The 15,157-nt window shown below is 41.8% G+C and overlaps 1 protein-coding gene across 2 annotated transcripts in view; it reads left to right on the forward strand.

Moving 5' to 3' along the window:
- Nell2 (neural EGFL like 2) overlaps window positions 1-15,157 on the forward strand; it is a 367,564-nt gene that overhangs the window by 240,727 nt on the left and 111,680 nt on the right. The window lies entirely within an intron of this gene.

Raw genomic sequence — 15,157 nt, forward strand, 5'->3', positions numbered from 1 at the left:
ATCACAGGGATCATGTGCATAAACCATACATACATGTGCACACAAAACCTAAATTAAAATAACTTCAAGTGGTAAAATTGGAAATAGATACATAAGTCATTATGTATTGGTGGACCAATTTTAAAAGCTCCTAGAAAATTAATTCCTTGCAATGTTTATAGCAGAGTAAGTTGTTTAGGTCCAGAACATAAGCACTGTTGATAAGCTAGAAGTAATGAGGTGAAACTGGTGGAATCTGGATGCTTTGCTTTTGAATGGACAGGGCATTTCTTTATCTGGGCCGCCATAACAAAATGCCAGTGACAGAAATTAGTTTTTATACTTTTCTGGAGACCAAGTCCAAGATCAATGTTTCAACAGATTCAGTTTCTTAGGAGGCTCCCTTCCCTTCCTCAGTTGCAGACAGCTGCCTTCTCCTGTGTCTCCAGACTTTGCAATCTGTGTGTGTGAGAGAGACAGAGAGAGGGGAGACAGAGGGAGGGACAGAGAGAGGGACAGAGAGAGGGACTGGGGGAGTGGCGGGTGTGCCTGGCCTGAGGACAGTACTCAAGCCCAACCTCATGTCCTCATTTAACCTTTGTCACTTCTTAAAGTCCCCCATCCTCAAAGACAGCCCTGTCAGGGATTGGGGCTTCACCACAGAAATTTGGGGTGGACACAAACATTCAGCCTCTACCAGACAGTCTGTCCTTTGATTATATGTAATACCTTTAAGAGGCTGTAGCAACGACTTTGTAAGGAGGAACAGGACAGGACAAGAAATGAATGTAATCATCCTCTGGTGTACGTCAGGTGCTTTGGTCTGCAGGAGGCCACTGAGTTAACTGGTGAAGGAAGAAGTGTGTGTAAGACTTCTGGTCATGGATCTGGCCTTGTGGCTATAGACTTCTGTTTGATGATACTTTTGATTTTATTCAGAGTATGTTTGCACTTTACAATGAGTGGCATGTCTCCTTTATTAGCAGTATTTCCACATTTCTATGCAGCATTGACGAGTTTGGTGATAAACAGCTGATGGCACCATGGAGAAAAGCCTGTTCTGCTGCCTAACAGCTGCCTTTGTGGTCGCAGGCAATGATCGGTCTTTCTCAGTCTTCAGTTCCTATTAGCAAACAGGCTGAAATATAGTTTGTTTGTCTTTAAGTAGGCAGTCAAAGCCTAGTTGCAAATAGTAGGAAAGACTCTGGCTGTCTTGAGCTTAAAGAGATTTCCTGGAAATGTGAAGGCAGCTCAGAGAATCCACATAGAGCTGGAGAACAGCCTGGAACTATGCAGTGACCAAAGCATCCCCGGGTTCCCAGGAGCGGTGACAGTTTTCTCTGGAGCCCCACAGCTCTCCCTGCTCCCTTTGAGGCCACTCCATGATGCTCTCGGGGAGTAGACAGCATAGGAAATGCATTCCAACATCTGTTTGACTTCTAGCCATCCACTTGACATTCATAATTGCAGATGAGGAAGGTGTAGTTGTCTTCATTAGACTGTAAATACGGCATTTTCCATGTGGCAGAGGGTTGGTTAGGCGAAACTGTTTTTCCTTTTTTGGTTTCTTTGGTGTAAGGGGACAGTCAGCCTTTTTCCTAGAATTTACCATGAATGATGTTTCCCAAACAGAGGTGGCTGGATGCTGAGTAACAAGGATGAGGGCGCTGGCTCAGATAAAGTTTCTTTGGACCTTGCTGCTGTTGAGTCCCTGAATAAAGGCAGCGTAGAAGAGGACCTACTCTACAAAGGTGCCCTCTCTCTGCCTTCTACAGGCACCACAGACCCCCACCCCACCCCCGTGCGTGATGCCTGCCCAAACACAAAATAATAATTTTAAAAATCCAAATAAACAAGAAGGAAGGAGGGAAATAAAGGAGGGGGGTACAGAGTGACTGAGAGACCAAAGGCAAGAGCGTGCTGGGCCATCATGCCACCACCTCTACTCCCCCTAGGATAAGATGGTTTAGGAATCACCAGCTTTTAGGCAGAGTCCCTGAATGATTCATACATCTTTCTAGAGCTAAGCAAGAACCAGACTCAAAGGAAAGAAGGACAGATTCAAAATGGAAGCAGAGATGCCAGGCTTTTGTCCTGGCTTTTGTTACCTTGTAAGTCCAAGTGAAGAATCCATGCTTTTTAGCACAAGCAGTTTTTAGATGCCTATTAAAAAGGGATGGCGGGGGCCAGGTATGGTGATCCACACTCTTAATCATAGCACTGGAGAGGTAGGAGCAGGGACAGGCAAAAATCTCTGTGAATTCAAGTCCAACCTGGTCTACATGGGGGGTTTCAAGCCAGTCAGGGTTGGAAGGAGAGAAAAAAGGAGATATGTCAGTATAGGGTTCTATGGTGAGATTATGCATAAAAGAAGGCTGACTATTGTTCAAGACATTACTAGAACATAAGAGCATTGCTGTTCTGCCAGTCAAGCCTCCATCGTTCTTACCCAGGCCTGCATTCTGTTACCTCACTTGTCTGTGACTCTTCGGCTTTTCCTGTGACGTCAGCTTTGTATCCCAGCTTTGTCTTCCCAAGCTTGGATTTAGCTCCGCCTCTAGGAAATCAGTGACTTCTCATTGCCCGTAGAGTGACACACCACTTCAAGAATAGCCTAGAAGGAGCCTGGATTCCAACCACCTCTCCTTCGGCAGCTTCTGTCCCTCTAAACCACAGCCTCCTGCTTTTGTAGAACTCTTTTAACAGCTTGACAGGGAGTCAGTTGTGAAGCAAATGCTGTGTAAGAGGCTCCAGCTCCCATTTGAAATGGAGATGAATGAGAGGCCTTAGCTTGGGGTCACTGAGGAAAGAATAAGAAGAAGCAGTGGCTGGCTCCTGGTGGTTGAAGACCAGCAGATAAATTCATCTCGAACTTTGCATGAATTCAAGAGAAGGCACCCCTGGACCTTCCAGTGGGAGAAGGGCTGGGACCGGTGTGAGTCAGTCAGTCACCGCTGCCACCACCTGCCTACTTGCCCCCCTCTTTTGTACAGTGGAGTCACTTGCAAGTGCTAGCCGTCCCCTCCCTTCCAGTCTCAGCAAAAGAGACTGAAGAACAATGTTGCCTAAAGCCAGAGGTGGCTGCACACCTGTCTCCTTACCTTCGAGCCACACAGAAACCTACACACTCACCTGAAATGCTGTGTTCATTAACCTCCTGGCTCTGCTCGTTTGTGTTTTAGACCCCGTTTACCCCATTATGGCAGGCTCCAGAGAATGTGTTTGCTGATGTGGTTTTCACTGGCCATAGCAGCCTCCCATCGCTCAGTAAATGTTCCCCCAATGTCTGAAGTTTCTTTGAGTCTTCTCAGTAGAAAGTGCACCTTAGCAGCCGTCAGCATGAGGAAGTGCCGTCTATGCAGCAACCTTCCCAGACACTGTAAGGGAACCGCACTGATTTCTCTTCCTGTGTGCTCCTAGCTCTTAATTAAACCCTTTAGGTTTTGTATCAGCTGTTTGCGCGTTTCCTTTTCCTCGTTAAATCGTGTTATTTGAAGACAGGTTTGTGTCATTTCCATCTCCATAGAGCAAATACCTCTGAGTAGACGGAAACACTGTTTAGGACACTGAGTAACTTGTGTGCGTTCTCAGCTTTTAGAATCACAGGAACCCTTACTCAGATGAAGACAGTGAGGAACATTTGCTCTCCTCATCCTTTCTGGGGAAGCAAGACCACCAGAGTCTGTGTAAATCGGACACGCAGCTGTGTGCTTGACAGATGCTGGGTGACCATCTTAGGGTCTTCTCCATCAGGTCACACGCCAGTATCTCTCCCAGATTGCACATCAGGGTCCCCTCCTCACTCTAGTACTTCCCTCGCCCTCTTGTTTTCCGTGTGCCTCCAAGTACTTCTAGTTGATTGGAATGGCCATGTGCTATTGCACTTTGGTGTTCCAAAGAAAATCTATAACCTACACAGGAACCTATGTTAAACAAAGGATCATGGTGTACTTTTACATGAGGCACTGTGTGAATAACAAGGGCTGATGGTGCGAGACCCTTATATGCATCTTGCCATTTAACCTGGTCACCGTCTTTTACGTCAGTGCTAGTAGTATTTCCCATTTACATATGAAGGATTTATAGCTAAAGAAGATAATGTAACATCTCAAATTTCTAACATTACCTGGTTTTGAATTCTGACAGTATAGTCAGAATCATAAACTGTGTGACCTTCAGAAAGCTGCTGAAGTCCATTTCTTTAGAAAAGGAGCGGAAGTGATATTAACCACTTCACATTCTATGTGAAAATTAGATTAATTAATGTATATGGAAGACATTTGTAGCAGTGTGAGGCATAAGCATTTAAAAGTATTTATTAAATGCTGTTTGGGAGACATGTGCTTGACACAAGCACAATTAAAATGGGCACCCTTAGAGATTTTATAACCCACCAAGGAGGGTAGGAATGTACTCATTCATCATTCACCTAAAGTGGTACTCTTACCATGGGCAATCTGTTCTGCACATAACTACAGCAATAATTTTAAGCAGACCTGGGCCTTGGTATGCCTCTGTTTATTAACAAAAGAGATGAAGTAAATTGTCAAACAGTCGTAAGCACTGTGTTATGATCATTTGATTGTATAAAATTATAAAGGGGGATGTAAACCAAGGGTCAAAGGATGCAATATAGTAACCAACCTTGGCTTGGATTTAGGGGAAGTGAGGGATTCATATATAGCACTCTCACTAGCGGAGAAGCACAGCCAGTTGCTAACTCCACTGAGTCCTTCCTTTATTAAAATGGAAATATTATACCCACCTTTAAGGAATTATAAAATAACTGTGGTTAGCCCAGTCACCATGAAGTTCTATTATTGAACTGTGAAGTGGATTGCTGTATCTGAGGAGCTGGTTGGAATGTTCACCTCCTCTACTACCTTCTTGATGCAGCTCTGGACAGGGAGGCTGCCTGTGAGCCCTGACTCATTCTTCACACTCACTTAATCTGTGTCCTTGCTTTTAGATTTTAAAATAAAGGCCTCTGCTCCCTCTCATTACATATGATTAAGTTACCATATTATCATCCCTACTGGCTATTCACATTTGCTCTTACAGTCTGTCCTGCACACAGCGGTTACAGGAAAATGCCTGAAGTCGACCTGGCCTGCAGCACGCCCTGTTGATTGCCATTTAGTGGCTCTCTACTACAGTCCTGCGTGTCCCCTCCCTGCCCCTCCTACCTTCTTGCCTCCTGCTCTGTATTTCGTTTCTCATAGTCTGTTTCACTCTCAATCTGCTCCTTCCTCAGGAATTCCCTATATTCTCTTGCTTCTTCCTGGAAAGCATTCCTCTCCTGTTGCACAACTGAGTCACATCCTTTGGGTTTTAACCTAAATGTCATCATCCTTGCATGCTCTGCTCATCCCCTGTCGCTACTATGTTTCCCTTGATGTTAAGCATCCGGTAGCCAGGGGCCCAGCTGATCAGAGCGGTGCTAATAAAAGCTGATGCACACTGAGAATTGCTTGTGCTGCTCTTCTTGCTGTCTTTCCCTCGTTGCTGTTATGTGAGGTAAGTGCAGGACCATGGCTGTAGGCTGTTTTCTACTTTACTAATTGGTAATTGCTGGATTCCCAGGATGGTTCCTGAGAGGTATTTGATAAATGAATAGTAGCAAGAAATCAGATCCATTAATTAATTCAAGAAATATTACCCTAATGAGAGCACATCTTTTCAGATTTTAAACAATGAAAACCCTGTATTAAGGAAGATGGAGCATGTGTGTGTGTATCTGTATGTGTATGTGTGTGTGTGTGTGTGTGTGTGTGTGTGTGTATGCATGCGAGAGCATTCTTTCTGGTGTAAGATTACTGTATTGGTGTATTGTTTATTAGTCAAACAGTTCCTCATCAAAACGCTGGGGCCGAATTAATGAAGATTTTCTTCTATCATGGGAAGTTGCCGCACTTGTCTATGCTATTTGAGATTAGGGCAAACCTTTTTTGAACTGGTAGGTGCGAGGCTTTTTCATTTTAGTGACATCGCCTAGACTTTGTTCAGACATACTATGCAAAATCAGACTGCGTTACATGTCACGGCGAGCTGCTCTCCTCACTCTTTCCGCCCTTTCTCACACTCAGTGTTCTTTGTGATGCCAAGCCAGTTTCTCCTGTCCACTCTTTAATGCAACGAAATGGCACAAGTGTGTTGTAGCAAGTTGTCTTGGCAGAGGACTGGAATGAGGCTGTTTACCACAGAGTTCCCATCTTCATGGACTACTGGCAGCAGACTCTTCTTTTGTACAGAAGTGTGTTGGGCCTTTCCACCCTTCTGTTCTACTTGGTATCATTCCCCTGTAGCCTGTTCCTTCCTTGCAGACATCTCCCTGATTAGAGTAGGATTTCCCTGAAGAAGTACTTGATCTTGCTTCAAGGAGAAACTCTTACCTGTTTTTCTAATTGCTTTTAAAGTATTTGAAATGTTTTTAAAAATACAGACAAGCTCATTTTTTTATATTTTGAGAAAGTCTGTGTAGAGCCATATAATAGATCCATTCAAGAAGAATGAATTAAAATGATATAAATAGAAACCCTACTGAAATTTGAAAAATAGCAGCCATAAAATATTTAAAAGTCTGACATTGGTAAATTTAAATATTCTACTGTAATATGAAACTTTAAATTTTATATTTCATATTGTTATATTTTCATATATACATTATTTTTTCTGGCACATATGTAACAGATTCATGTAGGGCAGTAAATATAGAAAAAACACAAAGGATGAAATTTAAAGTCCCCCAATATCCATTCTACTAGAGACCGAGAGCATTGTAATGATTTTTAGAGTAAATTTTTAAATTTTTATCTATGCAGCCAGTAATGTGCGTGTGCCTTCTAAATTAAATTGGGGGTGCAATATCGGACAATTTTTATTCCTATTGAGTGCTCATGGATATTGCTATGGATATTTTATTATAACTGACATTTAATAGAGTAAGTTTTCATGTTATCATAGTGTGTTACAAAATAGATAATCTGGAATCTGTTTAGCTAGTTGTATTCAGTTGAAATTTTAAGCCCTTTCCAAAATTGTACTCTTATACATCATGTGTTATGCAGGAATTATTGCAACCATTTCTAGGAAATTTTTCAAATTTTATTTGTTACAAGTTCTAGACAGGGAACTAGAAAAAAGTCAGAACAGGGCAATTTTCAAATGTTCATATGAGAGTCCATTGGAGTTTCTTGACAAGGGCTTCCAAGAGCATCCCTCTATTGGGTTCCTCTTCATTTTTCTTTTGTCTTCCAAGGCTGGACTAGTTGGCTGGGAAGAGTGGTTAGAAACTCAGGTGAGGGTCCACTGACCCTGCTTGGCCCTCCTTTAATGAATGAGCACAACTGTAAACAAACCCAATTGTGACTATGTTTAGCAATCAGGCTCAGCTGAAGTCATGATGATAGTAGTTATTTCACACAGAAGGGACTTCTTTATAGCATCATCTTATTAAAAGGAGCTGGAATTTAAAAGGATTTGGTGCTAGGAGCCACATGAGGGAGAACATACGTCGCCTTTTTGCCTTTACTTCTCCTTCACATCTCCTATTCATGATTCAAGGACTTTCTTCTTCCCTTAGAGACAAGAGTTATGCAACTTAAAAGTTGTCCCCTAACCTCCACATTGGTGCATTAGAACACACCTACCCATACTCACAAACATACATCATACAGAGAGAGAGAGACAGAGACAGAGAGACACAGAGACAGAGAGAGACAGAGAGCCAAAGAACAGAGGCAGAGAGTAAAAACATCACAACACTGGATGGAAGTTTTGCAGTTTTTCTTCCACATCTAAGATTTAATAAATCTAATTCACTGGTGTTTCAGAGGCAATCTTCTTTGTGAAAAATTCAGTATTATAAGGGAGAAATATTGGAGGGGAGGGTGTGGGCATGGATTTGATCAAAACACCTTATATGCATGTATGAAATTCTCAATAAAGTTTTTGTAAAAATTTTTAAAAATTATTTTTGTATATTTTTATTGAATTTTTGTGTATTTCATACACAACATCTTACTCGTCTTTACACCCTTTTCCCAGAGCACCCTCCTATAGCCACCCCCCACTGGATTTCATGCATCCTGTCATTTATGCTACGGTCTATCCAGTCAAGTGAGTGTCCCCAGATGCCCCTCAGTGCAAGGTCATCCACTGAGGTCTAGTCAGCCTGTCTGGAGTCATTTCCTTAAAGAAGATCAGCTCTTCCTTACCCAGCAGTAATCAGCTGGCAATATTTCTCCAGCTAAGATTGGGGCCACTTGCCCATGTCCACAGTTCTATGCTGGATTTTGTCTGATTAAGTTTGTGTGGGTCTCGCGCATGTTGACACCATTGTTGAAAGTTCATGTGAGCAAGGTCCCAGGATCCTGTTAGACTCTGTTTCCATATGGTCATATGCCTCCTCCCCGGCTCTTATAATCTCTCCACTCCCTCTTCCGCAATAGTCCCTGAGCCCTGGGTGGGTGAAGGGTACTATAGGAGTCCTGTCCAGGGGCCCACACTCTGCAGACTCTTATTCTCTGCCGTGGCCCTTTGTATACATGGCCCTCAGTGGCATGAGAGAGCTTCGTTGGTGAGAATTGAGGGATGCATTAATACTCTGTCTACCCTTGTTCTACTGCGTTTTGTGACCTTAGGTGTAGAGGTTCCATCGTAGATGTGTTAGTTAGGAATGAGCATCTCACAGAGACTTAATCTCTACATGTGACCAGTTGTGGAACTCTGTAATAGTCTCCATTTTTTGGAAAAGAAGCTTCTTTGATGAGCGGTGACTGGCATACTTGTCTGTAAATATAGGTCCATATTTAGCACATGGTAGGATGTGACAGCCTTGGGGTTTTCTCTAAGATCTATGATTTCTCCAGCCATGTGTATTGGCTAGGTTTACAGTACCATGAATCAGTTCCTTCCCATTGAACGGGCTTTAAGTCCAATTAGGTAGCTGTTGATTGCCCCCAAGATAAAAGTGCCCCTACTGCCCCAACATAGTTTGCTGCACCTATCATCGTTGTGGTTATTAGGCGTTAAAGCTGGGGTTGGACCATCAATTGTTGTTCTCCATTAGCAGCTTGCATAGTGTCCTCCAAAACTATGAGAGCCAGCCTTCAGGGAGGAGGCTTCCAAGTCAGTTCCAGCTCCCTTGCTCCAAGTCCTATGTCCAAACTATGTTCTGTCTTCAGCAATAGGGTCTCACCTTCAAGTTCTGGGGGACAATCAAGGGCTGTGGCAATAGCCTGTGTAACTTTGGGAGTCTCTTGGGCCACACTGGCCAACAGCTCAAAGGGTGGTTTCTCCTGTCTGGCACTGCTTCTCGTTACGTAGCCTTCAGCTATACACATGCTGCTCTTTCCACAATAGCTAAGAGATGGAAGCACCCTAAGTGTCCCTCAGCTGACAGCGGATAATGAAATGTGGTACATTTACACATGGAGTTCTACTCAGCAGTAAAGAAAGACAAAAATCATGAAATTTGCAGGTAAATGGATGGAACTAGTATTTTCCTTTCATCTTTCAATCTATGATATGTAGGAAAATAGATAAGTAGATAGATAGATAGATAGATAGATAGATAGATAGATAGATAGATAGATAGATAGATAGATAGATAGATAGATAGATAGATAGATAGATAGATAGATAGATAGATAGATAGATAGATAGATAGATAGATAGATAGATAGATAGATAGATAGATAGATAGATAGATAGATAGATAGATAGATAGATAGATAGATAGATAGATAGATAGATAGATAGATAGATAGATAGATAGATAGATAGATAGATAGATAGATAGATAGATAGATAGATAGATAGATAGATAGATAGATAGATATGATAAATACATAAATGATAGATGATACATACATACGTACATACATACATACATACATAGAGATAGATGATAGATAGATGATAGATAGATAGAAAGATAGATGATAGATAGATTGATCTTGGTGTTTTCAATGCCTTTGAAAAAACACAACAAGAACACTATCCTCAACATTTTAAGTGCACAATGCAACACATGCTGTTATCTGTAAATACCATGTTGTAAATAGGCCTCTGACTTATTCTTGTATGACTGAAGTTTCATATGAGCTGGCCAGAACCTCCCACTAGCTTTCTCTGTTTTCATGCCTATTTCATGGACATCATTTAAGTGGAATCTGTGGGCATTGTTTTATCCTGCGTGTATTGATATTTTATCTTTTTGTGACTTGCCTGTTTAAATCTTTCGCACTTTCGTCTGTTTTGGCTTTTGGTGTTTTTCTTATTACTTCCTAATTAATAGTGTATGTTTTCAAAGTTTTTACTATGTTGGATAAAGTAATTTTCAATTTAAGAATCACACAGGAGGGCCTGGGGAGATGGCTCAGTAGTTAAGGGCACTGCCCGCTCTTCCAAAAGACCCAGGTTCAATTCTCAGTACCGACATGGTGGCTAATAATCACCTGTAGCTCCAGTTCGATGGGAATCCAACGCCCTCTTGTGACCTCTGCAGGAAATGCACAACACAGATGCACAATGCACTCAAACACATAAAGTAAAAATAAATAAATTTTTAAAGAGTCATACAGGAGCGCATTCCTAGAGAAGAGGCTGGCAGCTGGCTCCCCCCGGCACAGGTCTCTACAGAGGTCCATGGGTGTTGGGGGTGTGGGGAGTGCAGCAGTTACCTTATCACTGGATCTTCTTCAGTGCACAAAACCCTGTGAATTAGGCAAGGAAGGTGATATTATCCCCATTTCACATGAAAGGTCAGTGTAACTCCAAAATTAAGAAACCTGTCCAAGGCCTCACGATTTTTAAGTACCTGGCTAGTGACAAGGCTTGCAGGTGCCAGAGCATGGGGTCTTTTGTCCTGTTACCTCACTCACAGCTCACCCCTGTCCTCCTTTCCTCGTGCTTATTTTCTTCACCTTCTGAAGAACGTATCGGGCCTCACTGGCCATTTCAACCTCAGGCTTGGACTGCCGCTGTCATAGGTGAGATTGAATTGCTGGTGTGGCTCACCAGACAGCACCTTGGAAATAGTGAAGTGTCTTGTCATTTTGATCATTTTGTTATGAGTTAAATATGATTGAGTTTTACAGTTAATTTTACTTTTTACTTCAAATATATATGTATGTATATGCATGCATATTTTCAAGTGCTGGGATTACAGGCATGTGCCACTGCACCTGGAAAATATGATATTTTAGCGAATAAGCTGAGGAAAGAGGAATATGATTTACGAGAGGAATACCCAAACTCTCTTTGTATGTTCTTTCTCCATGCTTTGAGCACATTTGATGTACTTACACATTTCCCAGAGCAGGACACTGTCCATTATTTTCATGTGACTAGTATAAAAGCCACTATTTCTCAGAGATACCCTAATTTTTAATTTTTAAAATTACATTTACTGTGTTTGTGCATGTGGGGCGGGGCATGCACGTGGAGGTCAGGGGGCAACTTGTAAGAGTAGGTCCTCTCATTATATGGGCTCCAGCAACAGAACTCAGGTTTTCCAACAAGGACAAGTGCCCTTACTCATCCCCTGGCTCATGTCCTTTTTTTAAAGCTACTGGTGATGGCCTTGTGTGCAGTCAGCCGTGTGCCCCTTTGCAGTATGTTTCCAAGGGAAGTACCTGTGGGAATCTGGAGAAGTTCTGGTATCAATAGAATAGTTTTATTCCCCATCATAAAAGCAACCAGTTCTTTCCAATCCCACTTCTCTTAGTTTACTTATAAAGTTTCAATGTCCTGAGTTTTATGTTAGAGTTCAAGTATGTTTGATGACTTTGAAAAGTCCTCAGGGGGGTGAGGTGCTGGAGAGATGGCTCTGTGGTTAAGAGCACTGACTGCTCTTTTAGAGGACCTGGGTTTGATTCCTAGAACCAACATTGTGCCTAACAATAGTCCATAATGCCACTTCCAGGGAATACAATGCCCTCTTCTGGCCTCTGTGGGTTTGCATGACACGGGAGCACTTACATACATGCAGGCAAAACACTCATACATATAAAATAAAATCACCCAGCCTCATTGGTTAAGATTTTTATGCAGGGAGATGATGTAAGGAGTTCTTACATGGAAAGAATTTGTAAATTAAGGTTGTGTGTAGGAAAGGCTGTTTCATAAATTTGTAGAGAAAACTGTCTAGGGGGCTGATGGACGTGCCACTGTCAAGAAGCAAAGGGACAGATTGAGTACAGAGATGAATGCACTTGTCAAAGCGCTTTTGAGATACACAAAGGTCTTTGAAATACCCAGTCCACACTGTAGCCCGAAGGTCACAGTGAAAGATGTTGGAGCAATGGACAGAGAGAGCACAACAGTCAGAATTGTGAAAGTCAGATATTAAGACTAGACTAGACAGAGGCACGTCTCAGGAGGATGCACCTTGTACCTCTGTGTGCTTCTTTTTTCTCTCTTTTTATTTATTTAGTAACCACATTAGAAGAAGCATTTCATTACAGCTTTAGCATATCTAATAACAATTTCCAGTGCAAAGATACATCTCTTTCAAAAGTGGTTGTAAAGTTTTAGGTTCACAGTTGAATTAATACAGTTACACAATATTGAACTCAGTATAAGCCCTGTAAGACATAAAACTGAATGGGTTTTCAACCTTTAAAAAACATCTCCATTTCATGGTGGCGCATGCCTTTAATCCCAGCTCTTGGGAGGCAGAGGCAGGCAGATCTTTGCGAGTTTGAGGCCAGCCTGGTCTACATAGTGAGTTCCAGGACAGCTGGGGCTACAAGGAGACCCTGTCTCAAAAATAAGACAAAAAAAAAAAAAAGATCTCCATTTCATTTTAAAATATACTTTTTCCTACAGAAAGACTCTTTTTAATGCTACTAACACTTAGATGTTTGCAGATGCATCTCTAATCTCTATATATCTGATCATTACTAGTCACAATAGGTTATGCTCAGATCCTTAGCACCTGAGTATGGATATAAAGTCATCAGGTAGATTTCAATGGTAATGTTTATCACCTCTACTAATTAACAGGAAGTAAATTTTTACAATCTTATTCATCTATATACCCACTTCCCAAATGGCATCCTCCCATAGCCTCCCCACCACTGGAGCCCATATACTCTGTCATCTCTGTTACTGTCCACTGTGTTGTCAGTGCCCCCAGCCATTCCCCAGTGCTTGTCCATCCTCTGAATCTAGTCAGTCTATCTAGAGATCCTTGTTTTAGGAAGATCACCTTCTCCTCATCAATCAGTTGCCAATATTCCTTTAGATAAGATTGGGGACTGCTGTTCATTTTCCCAGTTCTATGCTGGGTTACTGTCTGGGAGCCTCTTGGGCCACGCTGGCCAACAACTCAAAGGAAAGTATCTCCTGTCTGGCATTGTTGCTTGTTATGTAGCCTTTAGCTATGCACATGGACTCTTGAAAAATTGTATTGACCCATTTAATCTTTGGTTATACTTTCATTTTGGGTGTTTAAGACACTACAGTTGGCCCAGATATACCAATTTATTTTTACTCTTAAGGTCGTTTGAGGATCTCTTCCTCAGGGGTCACATGGGCTTGGGAGGAGCCCCTGGCTCCTTTCTTTTACCAGTTCTGTCTATGTGAAGATAAGTCAAAGGTCCTGCTCAACCATGACTGGCTTTGCTTGGAAACATGGAGGAAATATTTCCCCTGTGTTGACCCTCCTCTTTGTAGACTGGACACTGGTTGAAGTCCATCTGGTGGGGTCTCAATAGCCTCCTTGATCAAGAGGACAGATGACTCACCACAGTTACAGGACATTTTGAGAGATGCTCATAGTCCCCTGGAACTTGGTCAACCTAGGAGGACAAGGAGCAAAAACTGTCCTTCGTGTCCCTCTGACCAAATTAGTATAGGCTTCAAAGTACAGCTGTCAAACATCCAAGAAGGTTAGTTCCACCAGTCTGGTACTTTTAAATACCATGTGCCATGTAGATAAAGCTTGGGCAAAGACCAAAACATTCTCAGATAAACCTTGCCTAAACATATATTATATTCCTTGATTTATTTGTATGTATAATTTGTCAGTAGGTTGTTGGACTAATATGGTTCCCTCTGTTTTTTAAAAAACTGGCTAGGCATTATTTATCTCTCACATTGTCTAACATTTCCACCATGGTTTCCCATTTAAGGTGCCCCCAATTTTCCCTTAATAATACCCTTCTCTATGGTCCCAACTCTCTTGAGCTCCTTCTTTCCCTTTATCCCCTAGGTTCCTTGAATAACCCTTCCTCTCCCCTCCCCTTAAAATAACCCCTATTTTATCCACATGTCCCTTAGTGATATCTGTTTCCTACTGTTCTTCTCTCTCAGGTTCTTTCTTTTCCTTTACCTCCCTGGCTCCTTTTCATTATCCTGGTTCCTGTAGTTATGTCTGGATACATATTCACTTATGAAGATTTGGTTCTCCGCATATGAAGGAGAACATACGTCATTACTTTTTCTGAGTCTGTGTTCATGTTCACTTAGTATAGCAGTTTCTAGTTCCATCCATTTACCTGAAAATTTCATGATTTGGGTATATGCCAAGGAGTGGTACAACTGAGTCAGATGGTAGGTTCATTTGTAGTTTTTTAAGAGTTCTCCACACTGCTCTACATAGGGGTTGAACAAGTTTGCAGCCCCACCAGCAGTGGATGAGTGTTCCCCGTTCCCCACATCCTCTCCAACATTTGGTATCATTTGCTCTCTTGATCTTAGCCAGTCTGACTGGGGTAAGATGAAATCTTAAAGTGGTTTTAATTTGCATTTCCCTAATTACTAGTGATGTTGAACACCTTTAAGATGTTTCGTAGCCATTTTATTTCTTCTTTTGAGAACTCTGTTCAGTTCCTTAGCCCATGTTTTAATTGGGTTACTTGCTTTCTTGATTCTTTGTTTTCTGAGTTCGTTATATATTCTGGATGTTAAACCTCTGTCAGACGTGTCGCTGGTGAAGATTTTCTCCCATTCTGTGGGTTTTCTCTTCACTTCCCTGGTTGCCTCCTTTGATGTACAGAAGCTTTTTCGTTTAATGAGGCCCCATTTGTTGATTCTTGACCTTGTTTCCTGAGCAATTGATGTCCAGTTTAGAAAATCTTTTCTTACACCTATATCTTGTAAGTTATTGCCAATGTTTTCTTCTAACAGTTTCAGAGTTTCAGGCTTCATATTAAGGTCTTTGATCCAT

Source organism: Nannospalax galili, unplaced genomic scaffold (assembly GCF_000622305.1).
Source record: "Nannospalax galili isolate Female #2095 unplaced genomic scaffold, S.galili_v1.0 scaffold232, whole genome shotgun sequence".
NCBI classification, from domain to species: domain Eukaryota; kingdom Metazoa; phylum Chordata; class Mammalia; order Rodentia; family Spalacidae; genus Nannospalax; species Nannospalax galili.